Below are 27,042 nucleotides of genomic sequence, written 5' to 3' on the forward strand. Positions count from 1 at the left end.
CAATTTTTTTTTCTTTTTTCTTTTTTCTTCTTCTGCTAAATTTTTTTAAAAACTTTTACCCTTTTCTTTTTTAACGGTTTTTGACTAGTTCATCTAAATATATATATTTTTTCTTTCTTTTTTATATTTTTTTTATTTGTTTTATTTTTTAAATTTTTTCTTTTTTTTTTTTTTCTTTTTTTTCAGAACCTGTTTTTTATCCCCTTCCCCCCCCCCACAATTTGGGGTCTCTTCTGATTTGGTTACAGCGCATTTTTCCGGGGTCTTTGCCACCCTATTAGTAGTTTATTTGCTCCTTCATATCCTCTTATCTGGACAAAATGACAAGGCGGAAAAAATCACCACAAACAAAAGAACAAGAGACAGTACCGAAGGCTAGGGACCTAATCAACACAGACATTGGTACTATGTCAGATCAAGAGTTCAGAATGACGATTCTGAACATTCTAGCCGGGCTCGAAAAAGGCATGGAAGATATTAGAGAAACCCTCTCTGGAGATATTAAAGCCCTTTCTGGAGAAATTAAAGAACTAAAGTCTAACCAAGTTGAAATCAAAAAAGCTATTAATGAGGTGCAATCAAAAATGGAGGCTCTCACTTCTAGGATCAATGAGGCAGAAGAAAGAATTAGTGATATAGAAGACCAAATGACAGAGAATAAGGAAGCCGAGCAAAAGAGGGACAAACAGCTACTGGACCATGAGGGGAGAATTCGAGAGATAAGTGACACCATAAGACGAAACAACATTAGAATAATTGGGATTCCAGAAGAAGAAGAAACAGAGAGGGGAGCAGAGGGTCTATTGGAGAGAATCATTGGAGAGAATTTCCCTAATATGGCAAAGGGAACAAGCATTAAAATCCAGGAGATGCAGAGAACCCCCCTCAAAGTCAACAAGAATAGGTCCACACCCCGTCACCTAATAGTAAAATTTACAAGTCTTAGTGACAAAGAGAAAATCCTGAAAGCAGCCCGAGAAAAGAAATCAGTAACATACAATGGTAAAAATATTAGATTGGCGGCAGACTTATCCACAGAGACCTGGCAGGCCAGAAAGAGCTGGCATGATATATTCAGAGCACTCAACGAGAAAAACATGCAGCCAAGAATACTCTATCCAGCTAGGCTATCATTGAAAATAGAAGGAGAGATCAAAAGCTTCCAGGACAAACAAAAACTGAAAGAATTTGCAAACACCAAACCAGCTCTCCAGGAAATATTGAAAGGGGTCCTCTAAGCAAAGAGAGAGCCTAAAAGTAGTAGATCAGAAAGGTACAGAGACAATATACAGTAACAGTCACCTTACAGGCTAATAATGGCACTAAATTCATATCTCTCAATAGTTACCCTGAATGTTAATGGGCTAAATGCCCCAATCAAAAGACACAGGGTATCAGAATGGATAAAAAAACAAAACCCATCAGTATGTTGCCTACAAGAAACTCATTTTAGACGCGAAGACACCTCCAGATTGAAAGTGAGGGGGTGGAAAACAATTTACCATGCTAATGGGCATCAGAAGAAAGCTGGGGTGGCAATCCTTCTATCAGATCAATTAGATTTTAAGCCAAAGACTATAATAAGAGATGAGGAAGGACACTATATCCTACTCAAAGGGTCTGTCCAACAAGAAGATCTAACAATTTTAAATATCTATGCCCCTAACGTGGGAGCAGCCAACTATATCAACCAATTAATAACAAAATCAAAGAAACACATCAATAATAATACAATAATAGTAGGGGACTTTAACACTCCCCTCACTGAAATGGACAGATCATCCAAGCAAAAGATCAACAAGGAAATAAAGGCCTTAAATGACACACTGGACCAGATGGACATCACAGATATATTCAGAACATTTCATCCCAAAGCAACAGAATACACATTCTTCTCTAGTGCACATGGAACCTTCTCCAGAATAGATCACATCCTGGGTCACAAATCAGGTCTCAACCGGTATCAAAAGATTAGGATTATTCCCTGCATATTTTCAGACCACAATGCTCTGAAGCTAGAACTCAATCACAAGACGAAAGCTGGAAAGAACCCAAATACATGGAGACTAAACAGCATCCTTCTAAAGAATGAATGGGTCAACCAGGAAATTAAAGAAGAATTGAAAAAATTCATGGAAACAAATGATAATGAAAACACAACAGTTCAAAATCTGTGGGACACAGCAAAGGCAGTCCTGAGAGGAAAATATATAGCAGTACAAGCCTTTCTCAAGAAACAAGAAAGGTCTCAAGTACACAACCTAACCCTACGCGTAAAGGAGCTGGAGAAAGAACAAGAAAGAAACCCTAAACCCAGCAGGAGAAGAGAAATCATAAAGATCAGAGCAGAAATCAATGAAATAGAAACCAAAAAAACAATAGAAAAAATCAATGAAACTAGGAGCTGGTTCTTTGAAAGAATCAATAGGATTGATAAACCCCTGGCCAGACTCATCAAAAAGAAAAGAGAAAGGACCCAAATCAATAAAATCATGAATGAAAGAGGAGAGATCACAACTAACACCAAAGAAATACAGACAATTATAAGAACATACTATGAGCAACTCTATGCCAACAAATTGGCCAATCTGGAAGAAATGGATGCATTCCTAGAGACATATAAACTACCACAACTGAACCAGGAAGAAATAGAAAACCTGAACAAGCCCATAACCAGTAAGGAGATTGAAACAGTCATCAAAAATCTCCAAACAAACAAAAGCCCAGGGCCAGACGACTTCCCAGGGGAATTCTACCAAACATTTAAAGAAGAACTCATTCCTATTCTCCTGAAACTGTTCCAAAAAATAGAAATGGAAGGAAAACTTCCAAACTCATTCTATGAGGCCAGCATCACCTTGATCCCAAAACCAGACAAGGATCCCACCAAAAAAGAGAACTACAGACCAATATCCTTGATGAACACAGACGCAAAAATTCTCGCCAAAATACTAGCCAATAGGATTCAACAGTACATTAAAAGGATTATTCACCACGATCAAGTGGGATTTATTCCAGGGCTGCAGGGTTGGTTCAACATCCGCAAATCAATCAATGTGATAGAACACATTAATAAAAGAAAGAACAAGAACCATATGATACTCTCAATAGATGCTGAAAAAGCATTTGAGAAAGTACAGCATCCCTTCCTGATCAAAACTCTTCAAAGTGTAGGGATAGAGGGCACATACCTCAATATTATCAAAGCCATCTATGAAAAACCCACCGCAAATATCATTCTCAATGGAGAAAAACTGAAAGCTTTTCCATTAAGGTCAGGAACACGGCAGGGATGTCCATTATCACCACTGCTATTCAACATAGTATTAGAAGTCCTAGCCTCAGCAATCAGACAACAAAAAGAAATTAAAGGCATCCAAATTGGTAAAGAAGAAGTCAAACTATCACTCTTCGCAGATGATATGATACTATATGTGGAAAACCCAAAAGACTCCACTCCAAAACTGCTAGAACTTGTCCAGGAATTCAGTAAAGTGTCAGGATATAAAATCAATGCACAGAAATCAGTTGCATTTCTGTACACCAACAACAAGACTGAAGAAAGAGAAATTAAGGATTCAATCCCATTCACAATTGTACCCAAAACTATAAGATACCTAGGAATAAACCTAACCAAAGAGACTAAGAATCTATACACAGAAAATTATAAAGTACTCATGAAAGAAATTGAGGAAGACACAAAAAAATGGAAAAATGTTCCATGCTCCTGGATTGGAAGAATAAATATTGTGAAAATGTCTATGCTACCTAAAGCAATCTACACATTTAATGCAATCCCTATCAAAATACCATCCATTTTTTTCAAAGAAATGGAACAAATAATCCTAAAATTTATATGGAACCAGAAAAGACCTCAAATAGCCAAAGGAATATTGAAGAACAAAGTCAAAGTTGGTGGCATCACAATTCCGGACTTCAAGCTCTATTACAAAGCTGTCATCATCAAGACAGCATGGTACTGGCACAAAAACAGACACATAGACCAGTGGAACAGAATAGAGAGCCCAGAAATCGACCCTCAACTCTATGGTCAACTAATCTTCGACAAAGCAGGAAAGAATGTCCAATGGAAAAAAGACAGCCTCTTCAATAAATGGTGCTGGGAAAATTGGACAGCCACATGCAGAAAAATGAAATTGGACCACTTCCTTACACCACACACGAAAATAGACTCCAAATGGATGAAGGACCTCAATGTGAGAAAGGAATCCATCAAAATCCTTGAGGAGAACGCAGGCAGCAACCTCTTCGACCTCAGCCGCAGCAACATCTTCCTAGGAACAACGGCAAAGGCAAGGGAAGCAAGGGCGAAAATGAACTATTGGGATTTCATCAAGATCAAAAGCTTTTGCACAGCAAAGGAAACAGTTAACAAAACCAAAAGACAGCTGACAGAATGGGAGAAGATATTTGCAAACGACATATCAGATAAAGGGCTAGTATCCAAAATCTATAAGGAACTTAGCAAACTCAACACCCAAAGAACAAACAATCCAATCAAGAAATGGGCAGAGGACATGAACAGACATTTCTGCAAAGAAGACATCCAGATGGCCAACAGACACATGAAAAAGTGCTCCACGTCACTCGGCATCAGGGAAATACAAATCAAAACCACAATGAGATATCACCTCACACCAGTCAGAATGGCTAAAATTAACAAGTCAGGAAATGACAGATGCTGGAGAGGATGTGGAGAAAGGGGAACCCTCCTCCACTGTTGGTGGGAATGCAAGCTGGTCCAACCACTCTGGAAAACAGCATGGAGGTTCCTCAAAATGTTGAAAATAGAACTACCCTATGACCCAGCAATTGCACTACTGGGTATTTACCCTAAAGATACAAACATAGTGATCCGAAGGGGCACGTGTACCCGAATGTTTATAGCAGCAATGTCTACAATAGCCAGACTATGGAAAGAACCTAGATGTCCATCAACAGATGAATGGATCAAGAAGATGTGGTATATATACACAATGGAATACTATGCAGCCATCAAAAGAAATGAAATCTTGCCATTTGCGACGACGTGGATGGAACTAGAGCGTATCATGCTTAGTGAAATAAGTCAATCGGAGAAAGACAACTATCATATGATCTCCCTGATATGAGGACATGGAGAAGCAACATGGGGGGGTAGGGGGATAGGAGAAGAATAAATGAAACAAGATGGGATTGGGAGGGAGACAAACCATAAATGACTCTTAATCTCACAAAACAAACTGGGGGTTGCTGGGGGGAGGTGGGATTGGGAGAGGGGGAGCGGGCTATGGACATTGGGGAGGGGAGGCGAACCATAAGAGACTATGGACTCTGAAAAACAACCTGAGGGTTTTGAAGGGTCAGGGGTGGGAGGTTGGGGGAACAGGTGGTGGGTGATGGGGAGGGCACGTTTTGCATGGAGCACTGGGTGTTGTGCAAAAAGAATGAATACTGTTACGCTGAAAAAATAAATAAATAAATAAAAAGGGGAAAAAAAAAGATAAAGGAATGAAAACAGTATGGTACTAGTATCAAAATAGACTTATAAACCAATGACACAGAAAAGAAATAAACAGGGCCCCCTGGGTGGCTCAATCTATTAAGCATCCGCCTTCGGCTCAGGTCATGATCCCAGGGTTCCCTGCTCAGTGGGGAGTCTGCTTCTCCCTCTCCCTACTCCTCCTCACTCTCTCCCTCTCAAATAAATAAATAAAGTCTTTTTTAAAAAGTAAAGAAAAGAAAAAAACCTTTGTGTATTGAACTAAATGATTTGACAAGGGTACCAAGATCACTCGATGGGGAAAGGACAGAATTCTACATACGGTTTTGAAAAATTGGGTACTCACAGAGAAAATAAGGAACTTCAACCTGATCTTAAACCATATATTAAAATCAAAAAATAAGTTAAAGACCTGAACTAAAGATGGAAAAGTATAAATTTCCAAAAGACTATAAGATTGGAGTAGGCAATGATTTCTTAGATATGACACCAAAGACATAGACAACACAGGTTGAAAAACAGAGAAACTGGATTACATCACACTTAAAGTCTTTTGTGCATCAAATGACGGTAATAACATAGTGAACAGATGACTTAAGGAATGGCAGAAAATATTTTAAAAATCAAACAAAAAAATTTTGTCAGTAAATTTGGTAAATGGGCAAAGACTTAACATTTTTCCACAGATGATATATGAATGGCCCAAACAATTATATTAAAATATGGCAAGTATCCTTAATAATTAGGAATATGAAAATCAAATCCACAAATATCACATTCATTGGGGCGATTATTATCAAGAAAACAAATATAAGAATTGTTGGCAAGGATGCAGGAAAAAAGGGAATCTTTGCACATTGTTGCTAGTATTGTAAAATGGTGTAAGCACTATGGAACACAGCATATTGATTCCTTAAATAATTAAGAGTAGAAGTAATGTATGATCTAGCAATCCCACTTTTAGGTATTTCCAAAAGAATTGAAAGCAGAGTCTCAAAGATAGTTTCATACCCAAGTTCATCCCAACAGCCTTCCCAAGACTCAAGAAGTGCCAACAACCCAAAGTCCATTGATAGATGGATAGACACACAAAATATGATAAATACTTATAGTGATACAATATGTAGCCTTTAAAAGGAAGGAAATCCTGTGGCACACTACAACATAACAAGCCTTGAGGAAATCAAGCTTGTAAAATGAGCCAGTCTTAAAACGTACTGAAAGATTCCATTCATAGATATATATATCTATATATGTGTCAAATAGTGTTTACCAGTATCTGCGGTAAGAACAGAATGTTGTTGTTTAATAAGGATAAAGTTTTGGGTCTGAACAGTCTCGATCCTGGAAATGATTCAGAACAATGTAATGGTACGTAACACTAGTGAATTGTGCACTTTAACATGTTGAAGAGGGAACATTTTAAGATATGTGTTTTTCACTCTGATAAATATATATACATATACAGAACTAGCACCCAGCTTCAGAAGAGGTTTCAAGGGCACCCAAGGTCATCAGAGCTTTTCTCCCCGTCTCTGGGTTCTCGCTGTTCTGCCTTCACCCTCCAGTTTCATGCCTCATGAATGCAATCCTGCACTTTCTTGCAGTCATTATTGGCTTAAGAGATAAGCAGCTTCCCAGCATTCCCCGTGTGTAGGCCACATACCCCCAGCTTCAACAAATCACCATGGTTGGACATATGGGAAATGTTGACTGACCTGAAACAAACAGGGCTTACCCTGAAAAATGCAAGTCAAAATCACTCCTTGCCTTACCACTTGGGAGAGAAGTCGTTTTCACACCAGGCATCAGCAGACTTCTGTATTGGGCTATATTCTCAATATTTTTCCTTTGTGGGTCATATATGGTTTCCACTGTAGCTATTAATCTCTGCAGTTGTAGCGTGCGAACAGCCGGAGACCTTAAATAAGGGAATGTGGCTGCATTCCAGCAAAACTTTACAGATACTCAAACTTGGATTTCATATAATTTCATCTATCATGAAATGTCATCCTAACTTTGTTTTTTCTTAACCATTTAAAAATGTAAAACCGTCTCAGCTCACAGATGGCTGGTAGGATTTGGCCCACAGGCAGCAGTTTGCAGATTCCCTGTTCAAGATAATCTGTCCAAATGCCTTTTAGCTCTTGAAAGAGGCATTTGTGTCTGAGTTGCAACAAAGCGTTTGGAAGGTCGTGGGATCTCTTTCCCCTTGTGTGCTGAATTGTCATAATTCCTTCGTTGCCACAGGACAACACTCTGCACACGCAGGGCAGTGTACTGTTAAATATTAGAGATAATGACTCTTCTCTACTGTTAGTGGAAAAAAGAGATGCCTTCATATCTGCAGGCGTGATGAATTGACTTAGGTTAAAACTGTTGTCGTGTTACAATGCAATTTTTCTCCTATTGTTTTTGACTTTCCCTCAGGTCCTTTTGTCTGTCTTAAATATTTAGTAGACTAAAACAGGCCTCAGAAAGATCTGTTTCTTAATAGCTTTATTTTCCAGCCATGGACCAGAGCGCCATTAGGTAAATGATTGAAGTGAGTAGTCAACATGTGGGTTTCAAGATCTGTAGGGGCAGAGGGCAATCCTGGAGAGACGGGAATTACAGCTGGAGCTCAACAGTACGGAGCAGAGGAAGAATAAAGTCAAGGAAGCTTTTAATTTCCTACAAGGGGAAAGTTTGGCAGGACCTCTGGAGGAAGATGAAAAGAAAACAGGCTTGGGAGAAAGCAAACTTCATGGGAATAGCTTGGTGCTGTGGGAGGGCAATGATCTGTTTTAAAACTAAAATTGGCAACCGTGGCATGATTTGGTCAAATGTGTTTTGGCAGCCTTTGAATTGTTGTCCAAATACTTTAGCACATATAATGACTTTTTAAATTTGTTCACTCTGTATGGCCCTCCTACTTCTAAAAAAATGCGAGCCCCAACTCATTTTTGTAGCTCTCGATTTGAATTAAAATGGCACGGTGCTTGGAATCTTGTGTACCCATGTGTGGCATCTTTGTGACATTATTCAAGGTTTTCGGGCCAAGGTTAGATTTCAATCGCAGTTTGGCTCTTGGGCCATGCTTCAGTGGCAGGGCCCTAAGTTTGAGATGGGTCATGCTCAGAGACACTAACTGGATGGCAGTCCTCTTAATAGTCGTTTCCCAGGTGTGATTTTCAGACAGGGTCAAAAGGCCACTTAGGGGACAGGACGGTGAAGGGCTAGGTGCGGTTTGCATGCATTGATGACAGTGTACGTATCAAATTGAGATTTAACTGCACAGCTCCTCACAAAGCTTACTTGGTCTAAAACCAACACGTTAATAGTATAAACTGCAGAATTTTATTCTAGCAGTTGCTCAAACAGGAACATTTCCCCCTGAATGGTGTTCAGTACCTCCTTTCAAGCTCTCTGGAGCCTCCATGATGAGAAAAGGAAAGTAGAGAGTGTTAGTTTAGATCTAAAATCTAAGCATTCCAGGATAGTTTTGCTGATTTTCTGTTTTCTCTAGCCTTGTTGTTGCAGTTTTCTTTACCTTCTTTTTAATTTCTAAATTGGAGGATTCCCACCTTACATGGTGGCACAAGTTTCGTCTTCAAATGTGCCTTCTCGAGAACCTGGATGACTCAGTCGGTTAAGCGTCCGCCTTCATGATCCCAGGGTCCTGGGATCGAGCCCTGCATGGGGCTCCCTGCTCAGCGGGGAGCCTGCTTCTCCCTCTCCCTCTGCCTGCCTCTCTGCCTACTTGTGATCTCTCTTTCTCTCTCTCTTTCTCTCTGTCAGGTATATAAATAAAATATTTAAAATAAAGAAATAAATAAATGTGTCCCCTAATAGTAGGTCCTCCCTCAATTATCCTATGACATGACTCCCTTTTAATTTATACTCTATAATCTCATAATGACTAGGAAAGCATTTGTTTGGGGTTGGTAGAATTATAAAGAAATTAAAAGTTAATCTCTAAGCAAGATCCTTATGGACTCTCAGGAAAAGAAAGAAACAATTTTTGTGGTAAGGTCGCTTGTATCTCCTTCTTCTGTTCAAATAGTCTTTAGGTTTACATCACCCACATCCTTTCCAATTCTTGATTTTTGTATTCCAAATAACTGCATTTGTAAGAAAGTGACTTATAAACAGTGTTCTTATTTAGTGTTTTTATTATTTGTGCAAAAAAAGCGAAGGTGGAGGAAATCTTGGTGGTTATGAATGTAAACTCTGCAGTTAGACTGCCTGGCTTTGAATATTTCATTTTCTGCTTATCTGATGTTGGACAAGATACCTAATCATTCTCTGTCTTCTTTTAGTCATCTGTCAAAAGGGCATAATAGTAGCTTGTACTTCACTGAATTTTAAAAGTGTTAGATGCCTTATTCATGTTATGTGTTAAGAACAGTAAGGATTCAAGCATCATCATCATCATCATCATTATTATTATTTTCATTGGTCACTGATCGAGTTGTAGAAAAAGTAAGGAAGCACACTCTGTCTACAGATATCAAGTTAAATATCATCACTGGGAATGATGTCTTGAGGTATCTGATGTGTGCTTTTCTTTTCTAATCCCTGTCTTTTTTGAAATAAACATACTTCTAAAGAAAGCATTGTATTAGTAAGGTATATTAGCATTCTACAGAAAATGAGAACCCACAGGATATATACAGAGATATAGATAGAGATTTGTCGGGACGCCTGGATGGCTCAGTTGGTTAAGCAGCTGCCTTCAGATCAGGTCATGATTGCAGGGTCCTGGGTTCGAGTCCCACACCGGGCTCCTTGCTCAGTGCAGAGCCTGCTTCTCTCTCTGCCTCTGCCTGCCACTCTGCCTGCTTGTGCTCTCTCTGACAAATAAATAAATAAAATCTTTTTAAAAAAAGAGAGAGATTTGTTTTGAGTGATTGGCTCATGTGATTAAGAAGACTGAGAAGTCCCATGATCTCTTTGCTAAAAGCTGGAGATGCCAGAAAGCAGTGGTATAATTTCAGTCCATATCAAACTGCATCAATTTTATATGTACCTGTCTGAATCTAAAGGCCTGGGATTCCAGAACGCCAATTTCCTAGAACAGGAGAAGAGCGAGATGGACGTTCCAGCTCAACCAGTCAGCCAGTTTGCCCATTAGTCTTCTGTTTGTTCTGTTCAGGCCCTCAGGGGATTGGAAAATGCCTACATACATTGGTTAGAGTGTTTTTGTTTATGCAGTCTCCCAACTGAAATGGTCATCTCATCTGGAAACATCCACAAAGTCTTAGCTGGACATAATGTTTTAGCAGGTATCTGGGCATGTCTTCAGTCAGTCCAGATGACATAAAATGAGCAGAGCTCAAGGGAGAAACTTAACAAAATATGATGATAGTAGAGGACTATAATGCCCTACTTTCACCAGTGGATGGATTAAGCAGTCACATGATTAATGGGGAAATAGTGGTCTTCAGTAACACTGTGGACCAGCGTACCTAACAGACATGTGCTGTGTGTTCCTTCTAGCAGCAGCAGAGTATGTGTTCTTCTCAGGCATGCTTGGAGCATTTTCCAGGATGGATCAGAAGTTGGACTTTGGTACATGTCTTGTTCAATTTGGGAAGTTTGAATTCATATCTAATGTCTTTCCCAGACAGAATGGTATGAAACTAGAAATCAGTAGCAAAGGAACATGGGAAATTCACAAATGTCTGGAAAATGGATGCACACTCATGGATGGCCAATCAGGGAAGAAATCAACAGGGTGAGATGAGTGTATTTTGAGACAGATGGAAATAGAAACACAAGATGACAGAACTTGTGGGATGCAGCAAAGGCACTTCAAAAAGGGAAGTTTGTAACAATAAGTGCCTTTGTTAAGAAAAAATGAATGTCTCAGTGAGGCAACCCAGCTGAGGAAGGAGAAGAGTGGCTGGGCAAAGGTACCGCAGAGGCAGGGAGATGGTAAAGACTAGCGCTGAAATAAGTGTAATGGAGACTAGAGAGACAGTAGATAGAATCAACAAAGCTGGGCCTTTGTTTTTTGGAAGGATGGACAGAATTGAGAAAGCTTGAGCTAGAATAACCAAAAGAACAAGAGAGTAAACTTAAGTGAATAAAATAATGAATAAATATGGGACATTGCACCTGATAACCACAGAGGCATAGAGGATTATAAGAGACTACTATGACCATTTATACACCAGTGAACTGGATGCTGTAGAACATGTGGGTAGAAACACACAGCTTGCCAGGACAATCATCGAGAAATAAAAAAAATCTGAATAGGAAATGATGAGAATGAGACTGCAGAAGAATTCAAAACTTCCCAACAAAGAAAAGTCCAGGACCAGATGGCTTAATGGATCCATTCCACCAAGTATTTAAAGAACAATTAATTTGAATCCTTTTCAAATTTTTCCAAAAATTGAATAGGAGGGAACACTTCCAGACTCATTTTACAAGGCTGACACTATCCTCATACCAAAGCCAGATATAAACACTACGAGAGGGGCACCTGGGTGGCTCAGTCTGTTAAGCATCTGCCTTTGGCTCAGGTCATGATCTCCAGGTCCTGGGACTGAGCCCCACATCGGACTCCCTGCTCAAGTGGGGAGTCTGCTTCTCCCTTTCCCTCTGCCTGCTGCTCCCCCTGCTTGAACCCTCTCTTTCTGTCAAATAAATAAATAAAATCTTGGGGCACCTGGGTGGCTCAGTGGGTTAAAGCCTCTGCCTTCAGCTCGGGTCATGATCTCAGGGTCCTGGGATTAAGCCCCACATCGGGCTCTCTGCTCAGCAGGGAGCCTGATTCCTCCTCTCTCTGCCTGCCTCTCAGCCTATTTGTGATCTCTGTCAAATAAATAAATAAAATCTCTAAAAAATAAATAGATAGATAAAATCTTTTTAAAAGGGAAAAGAAAAGAACACTACAAGGAACGACTATAACTACAGACATACAAAAATCCTCAAGAAAATTCTTACAAATCTAATTAAACTGAACATCAGGAAACAAAAATAGTATGCAAAAATGAATTACTTTTTTTTTTGCACCATAATTTATCTGTAACTGAAATTAAGAAAACATCCCATTTAAGCACGTTGATAAGCTTATGCACTGTGACCAAGTAAGATTTATCTGTGAATGCAAGGATGGTTTAACAGCCACAAATAAATAAACACAATACACCACAGTAACAGAGTAATAATAAGAATCATATGATCAACCCAATAGATGGATGAAAAATCATTAATGGAATTCAGCATTCTTTCATGATAAAAACTCTCAACAAGTTACATACAGAATGAATGTACTTTAACATGACAGAGCCATAATGACAAACTCACAGCTAACCTCACACTCGATTATGAAAAGCTGAAAGATTTCCTCTAAATTAGGAATGAGACAAATGTGTCTAGTCTACTACTCCTATTCAACATAATGTTGAATGTTCTAGCCATAGTAGTTAGGCAAGAACAAGAAATAAATGGTATCCAAATTGGAAAAGAAGTTAACTTGTCTATGTTTGCGGATGATAGGATCTTACATATAGAAAACACTACACACACACACACACACACACACCCAATAAGAGCTGTTAGAATAACGTATTCAGTAAAGTTGTAGAAAAAAGGTCAATACATAAAATCAGTTGCATTTCTATATGCTAAAGATAAACCATCTGAGGGATGCCTGGGTGGCTTAGTTGGTTAAACATCTGCCTTTGGCTCGGGTCATGGTCCCAGGGTCCTGGGATTGAGCCCCACATTGGGCTCCCTCCTCAACAGGGAGCCTGCTCCTCCCTCTATCTGCTCTGCCTGCCACTCCCTCTGCTTCTGCTTGCTCTCTCTCTGACAAATAAATAATCTTAAAAAAAAAAATACAAAATATAAACCATCTGAAAAACTATTTAAGTATACTATGCCCTTTACAAAAGCATCGAAAAGAATAAAAAAAAAACCTTGGGAATAAATTTATCCAAGGAGGTAAAAAATCTGTACAGTGAAAACTATTAACGCTTTGATTAATGATATTGAAGAAGACACAAATAAATGGTAATATAGATCCTGTTTATCAATTGGAATAGTTAATGTTGTTTGCGTGTCCATGCTACCCAAAGCAATCTACAAATTTGCCGCAATTCCTATCAAAATTCACACGGCAATTTTTCATCGAAGTAGAAAAATCAATCCTCCAATTTGTGTGGAATTACAAAACCCACCAAAATAAGTCAAAGCAATCTTCAGAAGGAGGAATCAAGGTAGAGGCTTCGCTATTATTGATTTGAAACTGTATCGTGACGCTCTAATAATCAAAACCCTATGGTACTAGCATAAAAACAGACCTATAAACAAATGGAACAGAATGGTGAGCCCAGAAATGAACCCATGTTTATTTGGTCAGATAATGTTTGACAAGAGCATCAAGAATTTACAGTGTCGGGGTGGGCCGCTGGGTGGCTCATTCGGTTAAATGTCTGCCTTCCGCTCAGGTCATGAGCTCGGGATCCTGGCATGGAGTCCCATATCAGGCTCCCTGATTGCTGATCCCTGCTGGGAATCTGCTTCTCCTTCTCTCTCAAATAAATATATAAGTAAATAAGAACTTACGATAGGGAAAACATTATGTCTTTAATATATGGTGTGAGGAAAGGATATGTATATGCAGAAGAGTGAAATTGGGTCCTTCACCATACATGAAAATTAACTCAATATGAACTAAATACTTAAACGTAAGCCCTGAATCCATAAAATTTCTAGTAGACAACACAAAGAAAAAATACTCCTTGACATTGGTATTCTCAGTAATTTTTTGGATATGACACCAAAGACACAGGCAACAAAAGCAAAAATAAGCAAGTGAGTCTGCATTAAACTTAGAAGCTTCTGTATACCAATGGAAACTAAAATCTCAACCTCTAGAATGGGGAGAAGTACTTGTAAACCTTATATCTGATAATGGTTTAATATTTAAAATATATAAGTAGGGCGCCTGGGTGGCTCAGTGGGTTAAGCCTCTGCCTTTGACTCAGGTCATGATCTCAGTGTCCTGGGATTGAGTCCCACATCGGGCTCCCTGCACAGCGGGGAGCCTGCTTCCCTCTCTCTCTCTGCCTGCCCCTCTGCCTACTTGTGGTCTCTCTCTGTCAAATAAATAAATAAAATGTTTTTTAAAATAAATAAATAAAATATATAAGTAATTTGTACAACTCGTATCAAGAATTGAAATAACCTGGGGCACCTAGGTGGCTCAGTCAATGAAGCATCTGGCTTCAGCTCAGGTCATGATCTCAGTGTCCTGGGATCCAGCCCCACATTAGGCTCTCTGCTCAGAGGGGAGCCTGCTTCTCCCTTTCCTGCCTGCTTGTGCTCTCTCTCACTGTTTCCGGCGCTATCTCTGTCTCTCTCTCTCACATAAATAAATAAAATCTTTTTAAAAAATTGAAATTACCTGATTGAAAATGGACGCCATCCTTTTCTCAAAGAAGGCATACGAATAACAAACCGGTATATCATCAGGGAAATTCAAATCAAAACTGCAGTGAGATATCCACACACCTGTCAAAATGACTATTATAAAAAGAGAGCTAACTGTTGGTGAGCATGTGACTAAGGGGAACCCTCGTGCACGGTTGGTCAGAATGCAGACTGCTACAGCTACTGTTGGAAACCCTACGGAGGTTCCTCAGAAATTAAAAATAGAACTACCATATGACACAGCCACCCCACTTGTGGTTATATAGCCAAAGGAAATTAAATTAGATTCTTCAAGACATATGTGTACTCCCTTGTTCATCAGAACATTATTCACAGTAATCAAGATCAGAGAAACAATCAAAGTGTCTGTTGAGGGATGCGTGAATGAAGATGTGGTATATGTATACGGTGGAATATTATTCAGCAATAATAAAAAATGAAATCTTGCCATTTATGACAGCCTGGATAATTTATTTTAAATTTAATAAGCAAGACAGGGAAAGACAAATAGTTTATGATCTCAATATATGTGGAATCAGAAAAGTCAAACTCTCAAAATAGAGTAAATTGGTGGTTGCCAGAGTTTGGGTTAGAAATGGGGAAGTGTTAGTGAAATGTTACGAGCTTTCAGTTTTGAGATGAGTAAGTTCTGGGTATGTAACATAAGCACTGTCATTGTAGTGTTATCTCTTTGAAATTCATGAAGAGAAGTTCTCATTTGTTCTTATCCACCTTCCCATGCACGCACAAAATGGTAACTGTGTGAGGTTATTTATGCATTAATTAACATGATTGTAGCAATAATTTCACCATGTGAATGTGTTTCAAATCATCGTGTGGTATGCGTTTTAAAAGAAAAAATGTAAAACGGAACGTATTTAGGGGTGCCTGGGTGGCTCAGTGGTTAACTGTCTGCCTTCGGCTCGGGTCATGATCCCAGGATCCTGAGATCGAGCCCCGCGTCGGGCTCCCTGCTCGGCAGGAGGCCTGCTTCTCCCTCTCCCTGTGCTTGTGTTCTGTCTCTCACTGTCTTTCTCTCTCTGCCAAATAAATAAACAAAATCTTTAAGAAAAAAAAGGAACATATTTTAAAATATAGAAGGGAAAAAGAACCTTCAGTAGGGAAGGTAATAGAGCTGGCCATATTAGCATCTGAATTACTGAGAATCTAGTGTAATAGTGCTTCCCAGGGCTGTGGGCATTTTATTAGGGGTACAGTGTCTTTAACCGTATAATTAAACCTAATAGTGAAAGTTTTGGTGTCAACGACTTCCCTACTACCTTTTACTTTCTTGCCCCCCCACCAACCCACATTCCTGTACACACAGACGCATTCTTATCATTGCTCACCCACGTTGGTCTCTTCATTGTAATAGAGAGGAAACCCCTGTTCATCAGACTCAGATGATTTTCAATCCCATGATGTAAACAATGCCACCATCTTTGGAACCTGATTTCCTCTATCATGCCATCTCTTTGCTTAATGTTTAGTATCTATGATCCAGGCAACTTCACATCAGGATTGGTTGATTGACTGATTGATTGGCTGATTTTTAAAAGACTTTATTTATTTGAGAGCGAGAGAGAGCATAGTATCAGGGAAGGAGCTGAGCAGGGAGCTGGACAAGGGGCTCCGTCTCAGGACCCTGGGATCATGGCCAGAACTGAAGGCAGTTGGTTAAATAACTGAGCCATCCAGGCACCCCTGATTTATCGATTTTTAAGAGAGGGTCAGAGAGGGGTTGGGGAGTTCTCAAGGGAGAGGGAGGGAGAGAGAGAATCTTAAGCAGGCTCCATGCCAAGTGTTGTGAGCCTGACATTGGGCTGGATCTCACAACTCTGAGCTCAGGACCTGACGAAATCAGGATTTGGAGGTTTAACCCCCTGACCCACCCAGGCAACCCTCAGATCAGTATCTAAATATGCAGAAGTTAATATATTATAAAATTTAAAGTACAATAAAACAAAACCGCTTTTCCCTCGCAACATGCTTTGTACCTATAGCTTCACTTTCTCCCTGTACGTAAAATCACTGAAGAGATCACTCTGCTGTCTCCCCCTTCACACCGCTCTACGTTACTGAACCCACTAGAGCCTGGCCTAATTTCCCCAATGAACTACCTTCACCAAGGTATTAAATGTAGTAGACACTTGTAAGTACATTAATGCTTTTGGGAAATGGAAACCATCATATGGAAATGGCGATAATCGATTCAATACAGCAGAGTCAAAGTATCTGGTAGAGTTTACAAGTTCCAACATATCAACATTGACGTATCTCAGATAGAATGTGGAATGGGAAAACCGGTTGCTAAAGGATACCTGACTGTGGATAGGTACACCTAGAGGAGATGTCTTTCTTTTCCGTTCTTTAAATGTAACTTACATTCCATAACATTGACTTATTTTGAGTGTACAACTCAACGCCTTTTAGCAAAGTAGCAGTTGCGCAGCTGTTACCACAATCTAATTTTAGCACATTTTTACCACTCCCAAAATAATTCTGTGCCCATTTGCAGTTACTCCCTGTTCTCACCATCAACCTTCGGACATCCACTATTCTGCTTTTTGTCTGTGTGAGTTTGCTTTTTCTGGACATGTCCTGTAAATAGAACCCTCTAACATATGATCCATTGTGCCTGGCTTCGTTCACTTTGCACAACGTTTGTATGTTCCGTCCATATTGGTACCAGTGTCAATATCCCATTCCTTTTTGTGGCTGAATACCATTCCATCGTATGGATATTTCACATTTTGTTTGTCTGCCTGCTACATGATGGACATTTGGGTTGCTTCCAGCGTTTGAGCGTTCATGTACAAGTCTTTATCTGTGAACATGTGATTTCATTTCTCTTGGTGGATTACCAGGGGCAGAATTACTGGATCATATGTTAAGTCTGTTTAACTTTTAGGGAAACTACCAATTGTTTTCTCTTTCTGTATCCTCACCAGTACTTGTGACTATCTCTGTTTGAAATACAGCCATCCTCATGGATGGAAGTGCTAGCTCATTATTGGTTGTTTTTTTTTTTAATTAAAATATTTTATTTATTTATTTGACAGAGAGAGAGATCACAAGTAGGTGGAGAGGCAGGCAGAGAGAGAGGGGGAAGCAGGCTCCCTGCTGAACAGAGAGCCCGATGTGGGGCTCGATCCCAGGACCCTGAGATCATGACCTGAGCTGAAAGCAGAGGCTTAACCCACTGAGCCATCCAGGCGCCCGCTCATTATTGTTTTGATTTGTATTTTCTTGATGATTCTAGATATCAAGTGTCTTCCTCGATGCTTTGTGTCCATTTGCCCATCTTTTCTGGAAAAATACCTATTCAAATCTTTTACCCATTTTTAAATGGGATCTCAAAATGTTCGTCTGAATGAGTCGTAAGGGTTTTTCATCTATTCAGGAGAAAACCTGTTTTTATTTCCTGAAACATTTTGTAATAAATTTTTCTCCGTCTGGGAGTGCTACCATTGAGGCGGTTTCAATTTCCCAGGCCTTCACAGTACCTCCTTATAGGTGTGGCACTGATTAACAATTCCCACAAGCACATAAGCCATCTGCAGACTCCCCAGCTGGTTCTGTTCCCTCGGTGGGACCCGCTCATCAAAGTGGAGTTTGTCTGTGTCAGTCTCCCAAAAGCAAGAGCCGGGTCTCACATTAGCCGTCATCTGCTCTGAATTTTAATTTTAGGCACCTTCGGTCTTCGTGTTTGCTCGCAGCGAGAGTGACAGGAGCCCTTAATGAGCTCCTTGCCTGGTGCATCATTCTTAATACATGCACAAGTTTGCCTGTTCATTCACCACGAGCCCCTTGGGGGCAAGCGTGCTGTTTGCAGCCCAGTAGAGGACTGCATACATTGCTGACTGCAAAAAAGTCCATTTCTACAGGACTGGAGAGGAATCCTAATGTCCGTTCCCCTCGCCGCTCATCTCCCTCTGCATCCTTTTCCCTTTGCCCTCCAGTGCCAACCTTCATAGCGCTGTCTCTAAGTCTTGTTCTCGCGCGAGCCTCGGCCATCTGGTGGTCAAATGTGCATGGGAAGTGCCTTTGACAGCACTGTGGAATTGTGTGCTCCTGAAGCATCTTGGGTTTCCAGGCTAGATCATTGGTGGGCGACAACAGAAAAGTTTTCAGTCTCGAGAAGAAATTATCCGGGAAAACGGTCTGATTTTCCACTAAGGCAGAAGGATTTCTTATGCTTTGAAATAATCTAGGGGCACCTGCGTGGCTCAGTGGGTTAAGCCTCTGCCTTCAGCTCAGGTCATGGTCTCAGGCTCCTGGGATTGAGCCCCACATCGGGCTCTCTGCTCAGCAGGGAGCCTGCTTCCCTTCCTCTCTCTCTGTCTGCCTCTCTGCCTACTTGTGATCTCTCTGTCAAATAAATAAACAAAGTATTTAAAAAAGAAAAAATAAAAATAAAATAATCTTGTCTTGTGCGCACATCAGCATACATACAGGAAGAGGAATTACTTGCATCGGGAGCTTGTTAAAGCCCTCGTCTTTTGCAGCACATTAAGTGTAAGTGCTCCTCCTCAGACTCCTAGAAGGACTGGTCAAGGAATTAGATCAAAAAACAAGAAAGAATGCTCCTTCTTATCTACGGTCAGTCTTCATTTGCGACATCCAGTTAGTTTCATGGTTTCTCATATAACCGAGATAAAATTGGGGGGAAGTTCAAAAAAATTAGTAAAGTGATCCCTGAAGAAAATAATGGCCTTCGTGTGTGTGTATGTATGTGTATGTATGTATGTATGTATGTATGTGTGTGTGTGTGTGTGTATATTTTTTTAGTTGTGAACTCACTATCATTGTGTCTCCTGAGAGCTGGATACCAGTTGGGGAACCACACGAGCGCACATACCTCACAGTGTTTCATTAAAGCTGTTACTGATTTTTTTACTTCCAGGGAAATGACATCTTTCCACCTGTGTCCATGCGTAGAAGTGTTTAGTCTTATGTCTCCTGCTATGTGGCCTCATTTCTTCCCCTGTTAATGTACATTTCTGTTTATTTTGTTGGCCCTGCTTCTGTTACTCTAAGAGACCCTTGTTAATCTTTCAGGCTTAGGGCTTGCGATATTAGTTGGCCCTTACCTAGCTTCAGAGATCTGAGTCACAGTTTGGTTTTTTGACTTCCCTCTTTGTCAACCAGAAGCAAATCACCCTCCTTGGAAAGCGGATTTTTTTTTTTTAATTTTGTTGGCGTGTTGGTTCAGTTGGCTTTGCATTTCTGAACACTCCTCCAATCAACAAAATGACCCTTTTCCCATCTTAGCCCTCATCTGGATAGCGATAAAATGTATACACACAGTCCCACTTGGAATTAGGTCACCATACGTGAAACACCTATGCAATGTTTTCATCTCTAACCATCCAGAAGTGAACACCACCCCCCATGATGCCTGTACTACATTCATTTGTTCTACTAGGAAAATTTACTTAGAGCACGGAGATGCCATGGTTGAAATTTCTCCTAAGGTATTTAGATGAGGCGTCTCAAATGTTCATCCCAGTATAATGTGCAAGCCTAGGAAAAGCTTTTGGCTTAGTGGGGAAATTGAAATATTTTCTCACGTTATCACTGTTGGCATTTTAAAAACGTTATGTGTTATCCATCAACCAATTAATCACCATGAATATATTGAGCCATCACTGCATGCCAGGCGATGTGTTAGGAAATAGGAAAAAATACAAAATGTTGCCCTGGTTTCAAGGAGCCCCAGTTTGTTCATCCATTTGTTTATTCGTTTTACGAATGTTTATTAAACACCCAGTATGTGTCAGACACATAAGTTAGTTGAGGCCAAATAAGCATACTGTGTATAAAAGCTCGGTGGGGTAGATCAGAGAGCACAGAGCCTCCAGGAGGAAGTAGCTGGCAAAACGCTTTATCTCCCTCTTAATAGCCAATCTTCTGGTGACTTCTTTCACTTCTGATGTGACTGCCTAGCCTCCCTGACCTGACCTTGTCAGCACGGGGTTCCTCACATTACAAATACTTGCCATGATGAGAAGAAGGATAGCAGCGTTGCTAAGTGGCCGTCTGCTCTTCGACGTATCTCAACCTTTGCTCCAAGGCATAATTCTTCACAGCGTAGATGCATAGTGTATGAAAATCCAGCATCGGGATTCCTTGAGTTTATCTCACCTTTCAAAGACTCTTTTTTCGTGCTCCTGTTTAACCCAGCATCCATGATCCCCCGTAACTATCCTTGAATCATGATTATTAATCAACCCACCCAGAGTGGTATTCTCATTGCATTGGTTACCCTTGCTGCCATAATGGATAATCCCAAGACATTGTGGCTTAAAACAACACGCATTTCTTTTCTCGTAGTTTCTGTGGATCAGCACTTTGGATGTGGCTAAGGTTGTTCCTTTCCCCCAGAGTGCTCAGTAGGCCACACTCCAGAACTTGGCTGATGCCTGGGGTTTTATGTGCAACTTGGAGTGGGGAAGGAGGCACTTCCTGACCCACTTCGTGGTTATTGACAGATCCACTTCCTTCACTTTTGATTGGCTGACTGTCTCAGTTCCTCACTGGCTGTTGGACCTGAGAGGCCGTCCGCAGCTACTTGCCATGAAGGCCTCTCCAGCAGAACTGCTCACTTCATCATAACGTCCCATCCAAGAAGGCCATAGAGACAGGCTGCTAGCAAGATGGAAATAATAATTTGTACAATCTGATCACAGCCATCGCATCTCCTGAGCATGGCATATTCTCTTATATAGAAACAGTTTGCTCAGAGCGAGGAGATTATGCAAGGCAGTCAATACCAAGAGGGAGAGTGTGTTTGCAGACATCTCTTAGAAATCAGATCCGTGATGATTTCATTTAGCAAACTCTTATCATTCATCCATGTCACCACTAGGGTGCAACTTGGATCATAAGTAGCCTTTGCCCCAAGTATTTCACAACTGACTCGTAAACATGAGCATGTTAACCTCTAAATTTAACTTGGAAAATGTCACACTAAAATCAAGTTCAAAACCCAGTGAGCATATGGAAAAGAGGGGTGGCTTTGTTCATGTTTGAGCCCACCACAGGATCCCCAGTCTCTCTCACAGTTATAAATAAACATGCTGTCACTTTTTCTGTGGAACTTTCTCTAACACTACTCTTTTTCCCCAACTCAATTCCCAAAAGAGTTAACTTTTCAGGGATTATTGTTACAAAACCAAGGAGGTAGGAGTGGCTTTCCACTAGCACAATGAAAGGCATGGAGAGGTGGTGTGATTTGACACCTTCCAGGAACAATGGAATTTCCAATATGGCTAGAATGTTGGGAATATGTTTAGGGAAGGGGAGTTATTAATGGCATAAAATATGACTGCAAATATGAAGTGCAATTATAGGAAAGAGAACTTGAATGCGCTAACATGGGCTGTGGGCTTTAGCATATAGAAAGCAGAGTGCCAGCGATGTTCTCCAATTAGTAAAATTATGTGCTGAGATGCCTTAGAAACGAACTATGGGCGGAAGACTGAGCATTTGCTGGAGATACTAGATAAAAGAAGAAAAGTCAGTATTCCAAGGAGAGTTGGGTGATGATGTAAAATAAGATAGAGAAAAAAGAAGGCCGTGGAAATGGAGTGGTCAAAATTGGGCATTGTTTTAGGATCGGAGTTCACAGTGTTGCCAGATTCAAGCAAGAGTTATTAGGAGTGAGGGAGGGATATGGAAGAGCCAAGGATTTCTATGGAATTTCTATTTTAAGAGAATGAAAGCCTCTAGGAAGAGGAACCATGTCTTATTTGATAACAGAATCTCAATATTCTAATGGTGCCTGGTGGGTGAATGTTGGCAGTCGGCAGGTCCACAGATGAGTAGATGAGGTATGATGGATGGAGGGATGGATGGCTCGGGTCTATTGATGGTGTTGTTGAACTTCCAAGAGAACACAGTAGAGAAATCAGTTTGGGGGATATATAAGGAAATGCATAGAAAGTAGTAGTAAGAACTTCAGATGGCTAAAGTGACAGAAAGATTTAGGAGAGCAATTAGAAAACTACCCCATGTTTCTTCTTCATGTTAATCCCTGCTTTCCTAGTTTTCATCAAGAATTTGTTATTCCATCTGCTTCTACAAATTTTAGGAAAGAACAGTTTCCTTAAAGAACCAAACTCTTTAGGCAGATCGTATGAACATCTTGGAAACCTGTTAAATTTCTCAGCACTGTATTCTAAACATGCAAAGCAACTACCAGTCTGGTGACTGGTGCCATTTAGCGTCCCTATAATTTTAGTAAGGGACATAGGAACATTAAAAAAAATGCTTCCAGAAACTCAAATCAAAAGTTTCTCTTCCTATCCTACACTACTCTTCTTACCTTTAATTTTCTATCCCTGACATAACCATACTTCTTGGGAATTTTCGGGCTTCTTGGACATCATATCTTTTCAAATAGCGCTTCTCACACTTTGAACTGCATCATCTAGTGATCTAGTTAAAACGTGAAGTCTGGCTTTGAGGTCTGAGCTGGGGCTTGGCAGTCTTCTTGTCCTAACAAGCTTCCAGGCATTTCTAACACTGCTGATCTATGGATCACCCTTTGAATGCCCAGGATGGTGAGCTACCACTCACTGTTGGTGACTTGGCTGACATCCTCTCTTTTTGGTGACACAGTCAAGTTGCAAGCTGCCTTTCAATGCATAATTTCATTTACCTCCTGCCATTGTTCATAGCCTCCCTGTGTGGATTTTTATTATCTATCCCTTCCCTGATGCTCCTAGTTCATCCAACTTCATGCTAATATGTGAGGATAGCTCCTGCCTGCTGTCTTTACCTTGCTCCAGATCCTTAGTGAAGCTGGCAAAGCTGACCTCCCTTCTCCCTCCACTTTCCCGCACCATTTCTTACCTTAATGCTTTGTTTCCAGTCGCTAGATTTAGTCTTCGGTCTCCTCTTCGTCAAAGTGTTCAAAGGCACACAATCAATGAAGGTTCAGAGGTCAGGGACCTAGTCCCTTTTTTAAGTAAGAATTTGGGATCCGATCACTTGCAGTCTTGAGGAGGTCAGCATTGTGGATGACAAAAACAAAGGAGTAAAGCAGTCCTCCTTGGTTACTAGGGAATGCTGGTTTAGCTCAAAACAAGGCAGCCCTAGGCTCCACCTTTATGCTAAACAATTACATGACCTTGAGGAAATCGCTTACCCTTCCTGAGCCAACGTTTTGTTGGTTATAAAATAGTACATTAAATTTAAATGATCCTCTGTGGTCTGTTAAAATTGATTACCGAGTGGCTGACTGAGCCTCATCTCCTCTTGATGTGTCTAACTAAAGGAGAGTTTCCTAACATGAGGTTCATAGATCTCCACAAGAACTCTGTCAGCAGAAGTCAGAGAGAGTCCATGAACCTTGATTCGCTGGGGAGGAGGTGTGTGGAATTATATTTTTACTTCCACTGCCCTCTGGCTCTCAGTGAGCATTTTCCTTAATCAGGAGTATAAATGACAAACCACAAGAGTATGTGCAATGTGTAACTTTGTCACCAGTAGAAAACACAAGTGTGTTTGATGGCACAGGACAGGTTTTGTGGCTATCAAAATGTCAGGGTATTTGCCACTACGTCAACGTTTTGGAGCTTCTTAGACCTACTCCCTCTTCTCGTTGAACTCAGTAACGAAGAGGCGTATCCATTCCTATAGGCACATGTTTGTCAACTGGGGAGGTTTTTGCCTCACGAGTCACATTTCACAAGGTACAGAGACATTTTTGATTGTTGCTACGAGGAGAGGAAGTTTTATTGACATCTGGGTAGTCATGGAGGCCGAGGAGTCCGCTGAATATCCAAAAATGCACAAGACAGTCCCCCTTAGTAGAAAGAATCATCTAGTCCCAAATTCCACAGTGCTGTGACTGAGAGGCCTGCTTTAGGTTTTTAAAAAACATATATGATAACTATATTTTAGTATAATGAATTGTCTTTGTAATCCTGTGTATTTTATTTTATGCCTTTACGCACTTGGTTCTTTGAAGAGTCTCATAGGCGTACTAGACTTGTCAAAGGGGTGGCACAAAATATGGCATAAAACAGGTGAAAAGGAGAGAATAGACATCACCTGGATTCAGATCTTTCACTTTGTAGACCTCGCAGCTGTAGCTTGACTACCTGATCCGCAAGGTAGCCTGACACCCTAGAATAAGATAAGGTTCAAGGGCCTACTCCAGCCATACAGCTTATGGGACTTGGCTCAAACCATTTTCATTGTCTTTGTCTTAGCACCTTTGGGCCTCTGCAACGAACTACTGGAGACTGGCTGGCTTGAAAACAGAAGTTTATTTTCCAATAAACTTGGACATCATATCTTTTCAAATAGCGCTTCTCACACTTTGAACTGCATCATCTAGTGACCTAGTTAAAACATGAAGTCTGGCTTTGAGGTCTGAGCTGGGGCTTGGCAGTCTTCTTGTCCTAACAAGCTTCTGGAGACTTTGAAGCCCAAGATGAAGGCACTGGTAGTTTGGGTGTCTGGTTAGAACCTATTTTTTGGTTCATAGACAGCGTGTACCTTCTAGCTTTGTCCTGAGCATCGTAGAAGAAAAAAGTCTATTCCTTGTGGCCTCTTTCAGATGGGCACTAATCCCAGTCATGAGGACCCCACCCTCCCGACCTCATCTGTTTCCAAAGGTCCTGCCTCATAATCCCATCCCTTGAGGGGTTTGGATTCCAGATATGAAATTTGGGGAGATACAACCATTCAGACCGTAGCATCTTGGAATCAGTTTTCTCATTTACAAGATGGATGAAATTGTCCTTGACCCAGAGTCAGCAAACTGGGGCCAATTGGCCATGTAGAACCTGTAGCCTGTTTTTGTCCTCAAAGTTTTATTGTAACACAGTCCATGCCCATTCATTTACCTGGTATCCATGTCTGCTTCTCCTCCGAATGGCAGAGTTTGGTTACAACATGGAGCCTGTAGCCCACAGTCCCCCAAATATTTACCATCTGTCCTTTCTCAGAAAAAGTTTGTTCGATGCTGACTTAGTATATAGCTGTGAGGATAAAGGGACACTGTGCCAAAAGATTTAGCTCATTGCTGAGTCCACACTGAGCCACCTAATCGGATTTTTGTCACCTTCCACTTGTTGCTAGAAGATCTTTGTTGGTCTCATGGGAGCTTTGATTCACAGCAGCAACTCTTCTGGGGCTTGTTTGGTTCAAATAATCATCATTCAATGCTTTAAAATGGAAATAAATTTATTTAGAGTTCAATATTAAATGAAAATTTATCTTGGGCGCCTGGGTGACTCAGTGGGTTAAGCCTCTGCCTTCGACTCAGGTCATGATCCCAGGGTCCTGGGATTGAGCCCCGCATTGGGCACTCCACATCAGGGAAGCGGAGAGCCTGCTTCCCCCTCCCTCTCTGCCTGCCTCTCTGCCTACTTGTGATCTCTGTCTGTCAAATAAATAAATAAAATCTTTAAAAAAAAAGAAAAGAAAATACATTTATCTTAATAGATCAAATTCTTTTAGCGATTATAAGACTATTCCACACCAAGTTTGTGAAGATGCTGTCACCAAGAAATATTACTATAGTGGTTTTCAGTCTCTCCGTTATTTCTCTTTTGAGTTCTAAACCTTCCCAGATTTTATCTTTTTTTTTTTTTGAGCTTTTATTTATTTGACAGAGAGAGACACCCTGAGAGGCAACACAAGCAGGGGAAGTGGGAGAGGGAGAAGCAGGCTTCCCGCTGAGCAGGGAGCCCGATGTGGTGCTCCATTCCAGGACCCTGGGATCATGGCCTGAGCCCAAGGCAGATGCTTAACGACTGAGCCACCCAGGCACCCCACCTTCCCAGATTTTAAAGATGCCGTTGGACATAGCAAGTCAAACACAGTGTCTGTTTCTGACATGAATTTTGATGCACAATTTCAACACATCCAAGATGATTGTTTTCGTACAGACTACCGTATTGTCCCACGAACCCTGGGGCCTGCCTTCTGAGCTTCCTGAAAATTTTGAACAACAAGCCGTCTCAGCCCAGGACCTCAGCAGCTCCTTGTGAGGAATCCTCATGTGTTTTGCTATCCCTGTCCTCCTGGGAGATGCTGGGGAGCCCAGGGCTTTCTAGGGGTGTGGTCAGGCAGCCCAGATCCCTGCAGTT

At 40.8% G+C, this 27,042-nt stretch overlaps 1 protein-coding gene across 5 annotated transcripts in view; it reads left to right on the forward strand.

Moving 5' to 3' along the window:
- FRMPD4 (FERM and PDZ domain containing 4) overlaps window positions 1–27,042 on the forward strand; it is an 865,179-nt gene that overhangs the window by 679,403 nt on the left and 158,734 nt on the right. The window lies entirely within an intron of this gene.

Source organism: Meles meles, chromosome X (assembly GCF_922984935.1).
Source record: "Meles meles chromosome X, mMelMel3.1 paternal haplotype, whole genome shotgun sequence".
NCBI classification, from domain to species: Eukaryota; Metazoa; Chordata; class Mammalia; order Carnivora; family Mustelidae; genus Meles; species Meles meles.